The 13,777-nt window shown below is 37.6% G+C and overlaps 1 protein-coding gene and 1 pseudogene across 1 annotated transcript in view; both read left to right on the forward strand.

The window, feature by feature from the left end:
* Positions 1-5,391, forward strand: part of LOC109844859 — a 6,378-nt pseudogene extending 987 nt beyond the window's left edge.
* The window catches only part of LOC109844874 (probable WRKY transcription factor 3), a 4,881-nt gene continuing 3,663 nt past the window's right edge, over positions 12,560-13,777 (forward strand). Inside the window, exon 1 of the mRNA XM_020414045.1 lies at positions 12,560-12,912. The gene's annotated coding sequence lies outside the window, so the exon portion shown is untranslated. The remainder of the gene's footprint in view (positions 12,913-13,777) is intronic.

Below are 13,777 nucleotides of genomic sequence, written 5' to 3' on the forward strand. Positions count from 1 at the left end.
CTACAGGTTGTTGAGGTTTCGACCTCTAAAACAGGAAAGCATGGTCATGCCAAGTGTCACTTTGTGGCGATAGATATTTTCACTGCTAAGAAGCTTGAGGATATTGTGCCTTCATCCCATAACTGTGATGTAGGTTACTTGAGCTTCATTCTTTCAGACATGTGGATTGCTTGCATGATGTTATTTGAATTATTGTTTTCGTTATTCATCCATCTTGCAGGTTCCTCATGTTAATCGCACTGACTATCAACTCATTGATATATCTGAAGATGGCTTTGTACGTTCATGCTTGTTTATTTTCTTTGTTTGTAGAAATTATGCTTGAATATGATATCCTAATTTGTACAGTTGATCTCAGGTGAGTTTGCTAACCGACAGTGGAGATACCAAGGATGATCTGAGGCTTCCTACTGATGATAATCTGCTTACTCAGGTCATTACATTCTTCTTTTGCATTATAGACTTCAATTTAGAAGATTGAATAATCTCTTGAACAGCATCTTTGATACGAACTTTAATTACGCATCATCGAAATAAATTTCTAGCCCAAATAACTCTTTAAGTCAATTTTAAACATATCCTGGCTAGGAAGTTCTCTCCTCGAGTTATGCTAACTAACAGTTAGGTAAGAGATCTAATTTCGGTGTCCTCAATTTTTTCTCCTCCACTGGAAAGAATCCATCATCAAGTTTGGTGTTTTCTTTTATCTTAACAAGAAAAATAAAAGCACATCAACGTTTTCTTTTATATGATCAAACAACTTGACCAAAGGTTCTTCTTTAATTTCAAGTGCTTGACAGAAAAGAAGTCTATAAAAGTTCCCTTAATTGCCAAATAGTTCCCTGTTGAATATTCCAAATGATCTTTAAAATAACCATAATTTGCACTTTATGGCTTCTGCCTCCATTGTATTCATAAACTCAACTTTGTTGTGTTTATTAAACTCGAGATGCTCTTTTGCGAAAATAACCTGTGCAAACCTTTCTTCAGTCTGAATATGATGTTAAATAGGAATGCCTTTAGTTCTTCAGCTAGATTTTCTACATGCTCTTCTTTGCATTGTACTTCTCTTCACGGATTGATGAAAACACATGGTTGTAAGGGTGTGTTTGGCAACTACTTATTGACTAGGTTCGTGGATCCTAACCTGATAAAAGAGTTGACCTTGTGTTTGGCAAAAAAAAGGGGGCCAAAATTGGCCCCTTTTTTTAGCTCATTTCCCCCTCCTAACAAGGTTAGGATTGGACAACCTCCTCCGAAGACCAATCCTAACCTGGAATTAACCATGTTAAGGGGGGTTTTGCCAAACTCACCCTAAGGTTGAATCTGAACTTTTTCTTGTAGATGTTCAAATTGTCATTATAATTTTGCCGGACTTCACTATGGTTGGACTGATTTCTTCCAGTTTGTTATCCACCACCAATTGTCAACTTTTCGGAACTAGGTCTTAGTTGGTTCCTCTGATGGACGATGATTGATATTCGATCAAGACTTCTGTCAGCTAGTGTAGAATGGTAGTCTGAGAAGATTAGGACCAGATGTTCTAAATGTAAATATAATTTGGAACCAATCAAAGTCTTGAATTCATGAGGCAACCTTGTACCTAGAAGGAAAATAGTAAACTAGGATAATTTTATAATAATCAAGCCTTCCAAAAGTCAGGCAGAAACTGCTGTTTTGTTTTGTTGATAGTGATATAAAATATTTTACTCAAATTCGATTCTAAAACTAACACTTATCCTACTTAGTGTTTGGCTCCTAATCCAACCAAAATTGCTATTAGTCCTCTTATAAAGAGTAATAAAGTAACAATAACAACAAAACATCTATCCCAAAATTTTAGGTCCTCTACATGATTCCATTTAATTCCAAACTAAAGGGTCATCTTCTTCGTAAACCATTACCATATCTTTTTTTAATTGCTTCCAACCAAGTTATTTTAGGCCTACCTCTAGTCCCCTTTGCCCTCACTAACTATGAATATGTTCACATCCTTTCACTTTACAAGGAGCAATAAAACAGAAATGCTAATCCAACGAAGATTTATATATCGATAAGAAACTTATCTAAATCCCTGAAATGATTCTGATGTTTCAGAGGGGCCATCTAAGTTTTTTCACTAATTTCTCATAACCTTGGTCAACACTACCATCTCGATGTGGTGAAAATATATACATCGTCATCTAACCATCTCACAAGCATGCTCATTTTAGAATAAATAATTGGAGAGCTTTTGTTCATGTAATAAACAAGACATTTATGGATGTAAAGGATTAGGTAAGAATATAAAAGAGATCAAACTGAAAATTAAGGGGCGCTACCCTATCTCAATTTCCCTTTGGATCAAATGACCATAGTGTATGGCTTCTCTAGATGATATAATCGACAGGTTTCTAGTGGGTTTCCACATATCAAAATTTGAGATGTAGATTGAATTAGTTTTTTAAACGTGGTTGGTTGAACATCATTTTCTTGAATAAGGGGACACATATTAGCAATTTCTCATATGTTCTTTAATAATAGAGCTTTTTGGATATCAGTCCTTTGAATCTTTAATATATTGAGATTAGTCCCTCAAATCATCGACTTTATTTTTCAGTCCCTCAGATCTTATTTGTTATTTCATATTTAGATCCTTCGTTAGTTATTCATTCTAAATTGCTAACTTATCTAGGTTAGTTGTTAATCACACATGATAAATTACATTTCTACCCTCAATCGGTTGTCCCCCAAAAATCCCAAAAAACTAAAGAAAAGAATTTGAATTGGTCTGGAAACTTAGATCTAAGGCTTAATCAGGCTTAAAGAAACAGTTTCATTGGAGTAACTTAAATAGAGAGTAAACAGTTGCAGGCTCCCAGCGGGATTCCTCTATTTTTTACATCTTCCGGAACGTCTACCTTCTAAGCTATGTTACCTGGGTACTTTTATTTGGAAGCCGTACCGGATATGTACCCGTACCCAAACTTCTTGAACACTTCTTGAATATATGCACACGTTTGTTCAAGATTCTACTCAATTATATACCTCATGTTTTAATTTAAAACACTACTCATACACTTCTTGGATGTATATTCTACACTTCACATCTATTTCTAATATATTGATATTATGTAAATAAAAAAATAATATTGATCTTATGTAAATTATTAATTTTAATACGTAAATATACATAGCATATATAATTATATATTGATAGCCCTGTACCCATACCTTACTTTTTACAAATTTGCTGTCTCCCGTACCTGTACCCATGCAACTTAGCTTATGATTTATGGTTTTCATTAATATTTCTCACTTGATATTGCATTGTTACATCTGAGCTGTCTATGAGTGGTTAAATATTTTGGAGATCTGTTTCGGGTGGAACCGGTGGATCACAAGTTTTCTTTCGTCTTTTGAAGGCAATAGATATTCTGAATATTGAAACGAGAGTGTTACTAATTGGCCTCAATGGGAGCTTGAAATAATATTGATCTTTATTGAGTGAAGATGATTAATTTGTATCTCTTGGTAGAAACCCCGGTACAAAGTGGTTTCACAGATCAACTCTACTCCCAATTAAAACAAGTACTAACCTGTATAGAAATTACTTTTAGGAATATAGTTAAAAATCACACACATTATTGAACATGTAGTTGTGTTGCTGAAGGTACTTATTTGAATAATATGATACTATAACAAAGTTAGAGAATGCAATAATATATTAGAGTCGAAGTACCAAACTTTTGAGTTTTGAGTTTTAATTTATTTCTTAATTTCACTCTCATCCATTGAAACTCGACAGGTTGATACTTCTACTTTAATATCTCATCATATTTTCTACTTTAGTTATAGTATCATATTATTCAAACTAGTAGCTCCATCATTATAATAGATGTTCAATAATGCGTGTAATATTTCATGGATTTCTGAGAACAATTTGTAGTCATGTTAAAATATTTTAGTTTTAATGGGAGTAGAGATGATTTGGTGCAATGCCTTCTGATGGTTTATATAGATAGATACGAACAAATCAATTTTCTTCACTAAAAAAAAGAACCATACCATTTCACGCTCAACCATTGAGCCTAATTACTAATACTTATTTAAATATTTATGATATATATCACATTTGGAAATATGAAGATAGTTTGTGACTGAATGGTTCACTCGCGAACCAGACCTCTAAAATATTTAGTCATTCGCAGACAACTTAGTTGCAGAATTAAGTGGAAAATATTAATGGAAACTATAACTCAGAAGGTAGAAGCTTCAGAAGGTGTAAGAGGAAACCATGTCGGGAGCCTGCGTCACTTATGACTCTGAAATTACACCTAATACAAGACCAAGACAAGTTATAGATGCCCGTATCACACTCATGCCTGAAACTATGCCTCTTGCTTTTGTGCCACTATTAGGCGGACAAAGCAAGCTTTTCCTGATTCGAGTAGATGATTCTTTAACGTGTGTAATAGAAACTCCTGAATCTTTGATATCTACTCCAGAGGTTAGCCTTTCTTTGGTTACTGCATGGGTCTTATACATTACTTTTGTGGACTGAAACCATTAGCAAGCCTTAATACCCCTATCATAGGGATATAAGGCTCAAGTTACAACCATCAATATTTTTAAGGGTTCATGTTCAATTAGCAATACTTACTAGCTAGTACCAAACTGTAGTCTCCAACCTTGGATCATTTTCAGCTCACTCGAGCAGTTGTACATTGATTGACCTGAGGTTAAGCCTTTACATCTCTGCTGCTGCAATTACTAGTGTAAGGCTAAAAATAATCCTACCAATTTCTTTTTTCTTTAAAATTGAGGACCAACCTATCCTGATTCAAGATTTAAACCAGGATAAAAACTGACGACTTCAACTTTTGTAGGACGAGACAAGCCTCTCTTTTCCTTTTCCCCCCCTTTCAATTCCTGCCTCTTTTTATGATATAATACTTTTGTTTTCTTTCTCATGGGCTGCAGATAAAAGATGGTTTTGCTGAAGGTAAGGATCTGATTGTTTCTGTCATGTCTGCTATGGGGGAAGAGCAGATTTGTGGTCTGAAGGACATCGGTCCCAAGTAGTATGTTGGTGAAAAAACCATCGACATAAGTTCTCGAAGCTATCTATTCATGTAGGGGTGAATGATGTTAAAAACATATAAACAGAGTTACTTTGTGTATGGTTTTTTTATCGATGAGTTCATCCAAAACGGGAGGAATAGTTGATCCATCCGCTGGGAGCTCACCCGTGAAGTTTTATTATAGGTACTGGTTTCGCCTCTATGCTGTAGTTGTTTTCTTAAAACAGAGTGGTTTGAGAAGGATGTTGCTTGTTATTTTCGGTATGTTTTGTATATACTGTTACGAAAACCTTGCTTTCAGTCTCTAGGGGTCGCCATGGTTGCATGATTCATGTGCGCTGCAGCTGTAGCTTTGTACAAATATTTGCTTCTATTTGCATCTGCCCATGTCAAATTATGTTGATCTGTAAGTCCCGTGACGACGACTAGATCAACACGATAGGGCTTGAGAGAAGCAAAAAAGGAGGAAAACTGAGTTTTTGCTGGTGCGCAAAGTAATTTTTCTTTTGGTGGTTATTCATTACAATAAAAGAGACTAGTGGTTTAGGATGACGAAGATGATGGTTGTCATCTGGTGAAAACCGTAACCAAATCTTATCAAACTCCTCGTGTCTTATAAGAACCTAGAGAGGATCATGTTTTGTCATTGAAACTATTGTAATCTTAATAGAAAGGTGCTTTTTTTATTATTGATCATCCCTTGGTGTCCTTGATTAGATTGCCGGATTAAATAAAGAAATCCCCCTTTCTTACAAAGATTTAATTTGTGCCTTTAGAACATCTCCAAGAGTGATCTTAGGTTTTTTTTATATTTGAGGAGCAAATTTCTCATCCTAGGAAATATGGAGCCAAATAAGGAGTAAGTGTTCCAACAATGCTCTTAAAATGACTTATTATCTCATGTCATAGACTAAATATAAGTAGTAGGAGAGGGAAAAAGTTGCTCCAACATTGCTCCTTATGTTGAGATTAAATATAGGGAGTCATTTTGTTATCTTTGATTTGGAATACCAAATCTTATTCTTTATATTTAGTCTTCAACATTGGAAGCCGATTGGAAGAACTTTCCCTCCTTCTACTCCCTATATTTAGTCTAGGACATGAGATAGAAAAGCTGTTGGAGATGCTCTTAGCCTTGCAATCTGGATCATCCACATGTACGCAAGCACTAATTAATAAGAGAGAGAGAGAGAGAGAGAGAGAGAGAGAGAGAGATGTTGATTGGTGTCAAAATTAAAACCAAGATTAGGGTAGTCGTTCAGTCTTGTGTCCTGAGGATTATCAACATTAATTACATACAAGTTGTCTTAATCACGAGGGGATCCTGAAATTACATACAAATTGCATGAACCATACATTCATAAGGGCAATTATAGTAACGCAGCATCGTGTCTCATTTGATGTATTATTTGACTCAAAATTCATAAGGGCAACTATAGTAAATAATTAACAAAGCATCATGTCTCATTTGTTGAATTACTTGACTCCATACAATTTAGAGCTTTGCTACAGGGATCCAAAATATGGAACCAACAGGAGAACATGTGAGGTGTTCCCCTCTCCTACTGCATAATGAGCTAGCCATAATTAATGATGATCAGCTCATTATGTAATAGGAGAGGAACACCTTACATGTTCCCTATTGGTTTCATATTTTAGATCATCGGGGTATTTTTCTAAATTTTACTCTAAAAATAATGTCTCAAACATTTATTAGAAGAAGAAGAAGAAGTTGAACAAAGACAAAAAATATGAAAAAAAGAAATTTCCCGAGTCCCAACTCCCAAAACAAAACAAACATTCTTCCGAAGTTTGTTCAGCTAATCAATTACAAAACCACCCCTTCCCTCCAATTTCTCGCGAGTCGCACACCAAAAAATAAACATAAAAAAAAATCTGCTAATCCGACAAAATATCGAGGAAGCACAACAAATCTCAGCCGTTGCTCTCTTGTCTCTCTGCTGTTCTCAGGTCAACACCTCACTCTCCCTAACGGAAATGGTCATCTGCGGTCCCCTGCCGTCTCCTACGCCACTTATTAATTAGACTAATCACAAATTTACAAATCTAACCATAAACTATCTACATATATACTATACTACTGTATAGGCAAAATGGTCAGATTAGTATATTTTCTAGAGGCTTAGTGACATGTTGGTATATTTTCTTTTAGTTTTGTCAGATTGGTATAAATTTTCGGCTCCGGCGTTATATAGACCTTAAATTTGACCGGAGTTACTGTTCCGACCAGGACTGATGGGATTTTTTACAAAAAAACCCCTCATCAAATATGATTTTCTACTTCAAACCCCCCCCTCCTCCTCCTCCTCCTCCTCCTCATGTCCCCCTCTTTTTTCTACAGTGACAACGCCGGCGCCGTCGCTGTCACAGTGCCCCACTCATGGCCAACCTTCATCTGCTCTCTTCCTGCCTAGCTCCACAATCCTCGTCGCGCCGCCACCAGCAGTGCCGCTCTCTTTAGTAGTGTTTGTTGGAAAAATTCGATGTAAAAAGACAATGAAAGAAAATTGACTTGTATTCTCTCAAAATCGATTACAATTTGGATTTCCTGATTACAAAAGAGAGGAGAACGAATTTGATTCTCCCCTTTGTTTAAAACTGGGTTCTTCACGGTGGCGATGGAGTGTCTCCCTCGAATGCTCGCGTCGAGTTTGCTCTCCGTTGACGATCCGAACGTCTTGATTCACTGGAACGTAGTCTTCTCCTCACGATTTGACGTTGTGGAGAACTTGCGTGGCAAGTTTAAAACTCTTGATGAGTTGATAACTCTGATCGAGTTTGAAACTCTTGAAAAAGAGTTGATTTGAACCGAGAATCGGTTCTCAAGCCAAGGCCGAAGGCTTCAAGGAATGCTCCAAAGGATGAATGCCGATCTCTCCCTTTGCTGCCAAGTCCCAGATCCGAAAATGCCAGCTTGAACTCAATTGAGTTTACCCATATTTATATAGAATTAAGGGGTGTAACCGTCCCCCCCCTAATTCTCTCCATAATGGGGTTGAGGGGGGTGTAACCACCCTCTTAATCCGCTCCTAAGTGGGGGCGGAAATCCCTCAAATCGTGGAGGGAAAACGGTTCCTACAACCGTTCAGCTCATGTTTGAACGAGTCAAACGCCCACGTTGGCGTTCAGGACCCTAACTCCGCGTTTTAGACTGGAGATGCGGAGTTGGGTACCCGCTGGGCATTGAAAAACGCGGGTCTGACCCCGGCGTTTTAATGTTGTAACGCGGGTCCGACTCCAACGTTTTGATGTTGTAACGCGGGTCCGACTCCAGCGTTTTACTGTTGACACACGGGGAGGACCTCCGCGTTTTGGTGTTGATACACGGGGAGGACCTCTGCGTTTTGGTCTTAGAGCGCGGTGATGAGTCCGCGTCTTGCTTTGGAGAGATTATCAACAAGTAATCTCTTTTGTCATAGCGTTTGTAAAGATCATTGTCTTGTAATCTTCGTCTTGGCTCCTTGAGAATATGAGAGTCGTCAGATTATAACTCCCGATGTTTATTGTGAATGCTGTTGAACTAGAGCTCTCATCGGTTGTCGTGAAGGTCGTCAGATTGTAACCTTCAGCGATCTACGTGAAAGTCTTCAAATTATAGCCTTCTGGAAGTCGTCAGATTGTAACTTCCATCATCGGTGTTTGATGGGGAATAAGCTATCTATTATGATTTTTAGACAGCCTACAAGTAGCACCACCTGTTTTGCCTCAACATCCACTGCCTACTCCTCCTCCAGCTTTCGCCTTCCCTCCTCTGCCCAGCAGGTGTTCTCAGCACACCACATCCGCCCCAGCTCCTCCCCCGTCAGCGCCTAGCTCTCACTCCTAACCCCCGCCCCCACCTCTCCTATTCAGCTCCAATCTTATGCCCAAGCGGCAAAGGGCTCTTGTGGTCCTGGTTTCGTGCGTGCTCATGCGCGCGACGTCGACTCCTTTGCTCAACTCCCTCGAACTGGAATCAACGTCATTTGTGCACGCGCGGATGGCATTCCTGCGTTTTCGTTTGTGCACTCAGATTCTGCCCAATAGTCGATGGACTGTATGCTAAGGCTCTGGTCACGAGAGAGTGTCCAAATTGTGTATAGGTTGCCACATGAAGGGTCATACAAATGTTGAATGCTCCAAAATCTCTTTGGACACCCACCAGCACCAAGCTTCAGGCCCGAATCCTGCCTTGTAGGATCGCTCACAATCCGTTCGACGAAATGCTAAAGAGACCTCTTCCGTTGTTACTCAGGGTCTTGCCGCTCAATCAGCTCCCACTCTTCTCCCACATGCTGATGCACCTCCAAATATGTCCACAGCTTCTGCCGAAACAGTCATCTTGGCTTCAGCAAACCCCGATGTCCTTCCTCCTCCAACGACCATGGCTGCATCGCCCCATCCCCCAGCTCCTCCAGCGCCTTATGATCAGCGGCATGCCAAAGCACAGGACCCCCGTCACCCTCCTCAAACCTCCTACTCTCCCTCTTCGGATCAGCTTTACAACCTCCCCCAACAATACCAATGTGCCAAAATGCTAGTGCCCCATCCAGGCACACCATCTGTTCAGTCATATGACGCTGCAGCGAAGGAAGTTGTTGCAGTCTATTTAAGCCGATCCCCCTCCAGCCGAGCCATAGACATCCACAGCTCCAGCAACACCCATTCGTCGCTCCTCCATCCAGATGCAATTTTGTCTCATTCGGCTACTCAGGCAGCAGTGCCCCCTCCGCATCAACCCCTGCCGTCGCCGCCGGTTGAAGAGGATGAGGAGGAGGAGGGAGAGGGGGGTTAGGAGCAGAAAATTGTATTTGATGAGGGGAATTTTTGTAAAAAAATCCCATCAGCCCTGATCGGAACAGTTACTCCAGCCAAATTTAAGGCCTATATGACGCCGGAGCCAACAATTTATACCAATCTGATAAAACAAAAAGAAAATATACTAACATGTCACCAAGCCTCTAGAAAATATACCAATCTGGCCATTTTGCGCTACTATATATAATGGAAATAGTAGGGGTAGACCAAAAATGAAAGCGAGGTGGACATTTTCTCCATTCCTATTGTATTAAAGGCAGTAACTCATGGTAGCATTGTGAAATTTATCTAAACTAGTAAAGTGCACGTGGCATGCAGGCATACTTGTTTAATGTTGAGAATTTTAAATGTGAACGATAAAATGATGAAGTGAATTGTGGAGAACTCTCGATTATTTATGTGCTTAAGCTGCTTTAGATTTGACCAATATTCACAGAACCTAAATAAAAGATGCAATTAAAGATTTATGCGCTAGGACTCTTAGGTAATTAGATTGACCAACAAGCTAGAAGGACCTAAATGTGTAGGGTAATGGGACATAGTAAGGAACCAATTCATATCATGTTTCAATTTTAATTATCTTATCAAAGTCTATGTAAATCATCAGCATTTGAAGCTAAAACAAAACATATAGACATAGAGAGCCAAATTTACTAAATAGTTGATATCCAACATAGATTAATAGGGTGAAAAAAATTATAATCCTATGCATGAATAAACTTATTTTATAAACACATTACCAACATTAAAAGATGCTTTAATATTGGATATGAGAGATACATCTTTTCTCAATTTACACTAAGATTCAAGATATTTAAGGAAATGCTAATTAATAAGAGCTTTTCCAACTAAAGTTCTTAAATTTAAAGCTGGAGTTGACATGATTGGATGATAGAGGTATATCTTGCAATGACTTGTCACTTGTTGAAGTTCCATGACAATCACAACAGAGACTGATTATGTCGTTCATATGCCTTTCATCAATTGCTAGTTCATAGCTTGACACTAAATCAACAACATTTTCATAAAAATCTTTATCATCTTTAATGTCATCCTAAGCACTTCCTTTCTCAGAAATAGAAGTTGGATGATTGGAAGGAGAGGAAGAGAGAGAAATAAATAAATAATAAATGTCACATATAAAAATGAGCTATTACTTAGAAGGTAAAAAGCCAAAGCTTAAGAAGATATCACTTTAGCAATTAGGGTTTATTTATCATAAAAGGTAATATTTATTTTGGATGTATGTAAATATGATGCTTGTTATAGTATTTATTTAATTTTTCTATCTAAAATCACAGTAAGAAAGTTTGTTTTGTATTTCTAGCAGTAACATCAAAAGGGTAATACCATTAACATAATACATTCCTAGTCGTGCCCTACTTCATGATATTAGCATCATAGATATCTTTAGTATAATATATTTTAAAAATACACCATGAAATGTGTTTAGGAGGCCGAATTTCAAAATTATTTAATCTAATGAGATTTCAAGATACATTTGTTTATTTTAGTCATTTTATAATATATTTTTAAATTCGCCTGATACCAATGTCTCTAAAAAGAAAACTAATCGTCAAATTGACTGTAGCAATTTAAATCGTAACAAATTGACTCATTTCTACAACAATCAAGTTTCGAAACACACTTTCAAAAATTCGAATTGAATTGCAGAGGAACATACCACACTACCACGTGTTTGAGCAAATTTGATCCTTGAAAGAAGTCGACATTTTGTGCTCTGCTAAATTTCTCATTCTAATCTAAGTGGAGTTCTGGTTGGGCTTTTCTTTCATAATTGTATGAATTTGGCTTAGTATGTGTTATGTTGAGCGGAAGACAACGCATGAGCTAATTTATACTCAAGAGGTAAAAGAGAAGTTGTATAAAGGGAAAATGAAAAGGGTTGTTTGTTAGTTAATTGAGTTCATAGTTTACGCATTGATTCAAATTGAATTTTAAAAGTATTGACTCTACATTTTATTATTATTATTATTTGATTAACTTTATCTCATACTATTGTGTGACTGATCGGGAATAATTTTATATTCTTGAGCTAAAATTTTAGACTCATTAGTAGCTGGTGCTCAAAAGACCCAAATCTATAAAGAATGAGGTGCACCATTTTCTAATTCTATCTTAGGTGGTCGCTACAAAACTCTGATCCTACCATGGCTTAAACATTAATGTCCCTCCAATGCAGTCGTTTAACCTTAACATGCTACTAAAGTAGCCTAAAAAGTGAACAGTGACACTTTAAAATTCTAAATATAGATAAATGTTCTCCCCAACATGCTATTAAAGTAGCCTAAAAAGTGAGCAATGACACTTTAAAATTCTAAATATAGATATAAACATTTATATGTAGCATTAGATTATAAGCTATTGATAATAATTATATTTTTGACCAAATATTTTGGGGGATACGAGGAGGTGCATTAATAAAGGGTTATGAATAATCATTTAAGGATTAATTATAAAAAAATAATATTATTATAAACTATTAAAATTTAAAAGGATAAATTAGAAAATTAAAAGTATTTGGCATGAGTGTTGTCTTTCATCAGTAGTATATCATAGATAAATAATTAAAAGTCTTCTCTCCTTACATTTTAACGGTGAACAAACGCCGTCAACTCTGTTCTATCTCTCTCCTCATTTACTTGGTCAATCCGAGTCAAAAGCAACACCAAGCCAAGCTCTCTCTCTCTCTCTCTCAAGTGCTCTGCTCTCTCTCTGTTCGATCCGAAACCCGCAATCGATGTCGGCGAGGGATCCAGACCCGGTAAAAGAGGAGAAGCAGAAACCTCCTCCTCCTGCTCCTCCCCCGGTGACCTCACCGCCCGAAACCCTAGCGTCGCCGAATTCTGCGTCTCCGGTGGCGGCGAGGGATAACGGACGTTCTCGCAGCTTCTCGCGGCGCCATGGCGTCTCGACGGCGAGAACGAGCGCGCGGCGATTATGACGGTGCCGATGGTGGGTGCCGTGCTTCTTGGCGCCGGCGGGGGTTTTGGAGTCGCCGGGGTTTTCGGTCAGTATTAAGACCCTAATTTGTTGTATTCTATGGATAATTGCGGGGGAATTAGATGAAATTTGTTTGGATCATGCTCGGTTATAGCTAAAAAAATCAAAATTTTAACTTTCTCTTTAGGTAAAAAAAAAACTTTGTTTTTACAAAGAAGAAACAGTTAGCGCTTTGATTGCTGTTAAAAGCTATTAGTCTGATTAACATTATTTTGTTTTTTTTTTACTACTTATCATTTTGATGCTTTCATGTGTTGATTATTGTTTTCCTATCATTTTTGAGATACTCACCTGCAACATTGCATTAGACAGATAGTTTGTGAAAATTTATGACCATTCTCTTTTTTTCTGTCTTAGTTTCAACCAGGTGCTGTTAGGTTCTCTTCATTCTCATTTGCTTTTGGACATGATAGGGTTAGGATTAGTGTTGGAAAGTAAGGATGTTGTTGATGAGGAAAGATTCATGGGATGGTGCATGTGATTTTGGTGGTGTTATGTTATTTCTTGATCCCGAATATGTATTATGAAACTTGTAGTAAAATTCCGAAGAGAACTCTATTGCACAGACACCATGGACTTCAAAACAAACTGGAAAACGAAAAAGGAAAGGAAGGAGGGAAAATACCGATTCAGCTAATATTTATTGTGATTGTAAGTAGAAAGCAATCAAGCATCAATAGACTCTGCACTGCCTAACTGTTGGCATTATACGATAAAGTTAAAATATTTTATTTAGGTTGAGTAACTTAGGTGAGTTTCGGCGATGATTCCATTCCATTGGCTTTATGTTTTTTGCATTTCCATGATTGAAATGGATACTTATAAGTGTTATTCCTGTTTATCATATCTCTAAGAAAAGGTTAGATAATGCT

Source organism: Asparagus officinalis, chromosome 1 (assembly GCF_001876935.1).
Source record: "Asparagus officinalis chromosome 1, Aspof.V1, whole genome shotgun sequence".
NCBI lineage: Eukaryota > Viridiplantae > Streptophyta > Magnoliopsida > Asparagales > Asparagaceae > Asparagus > Asparagus officinalis.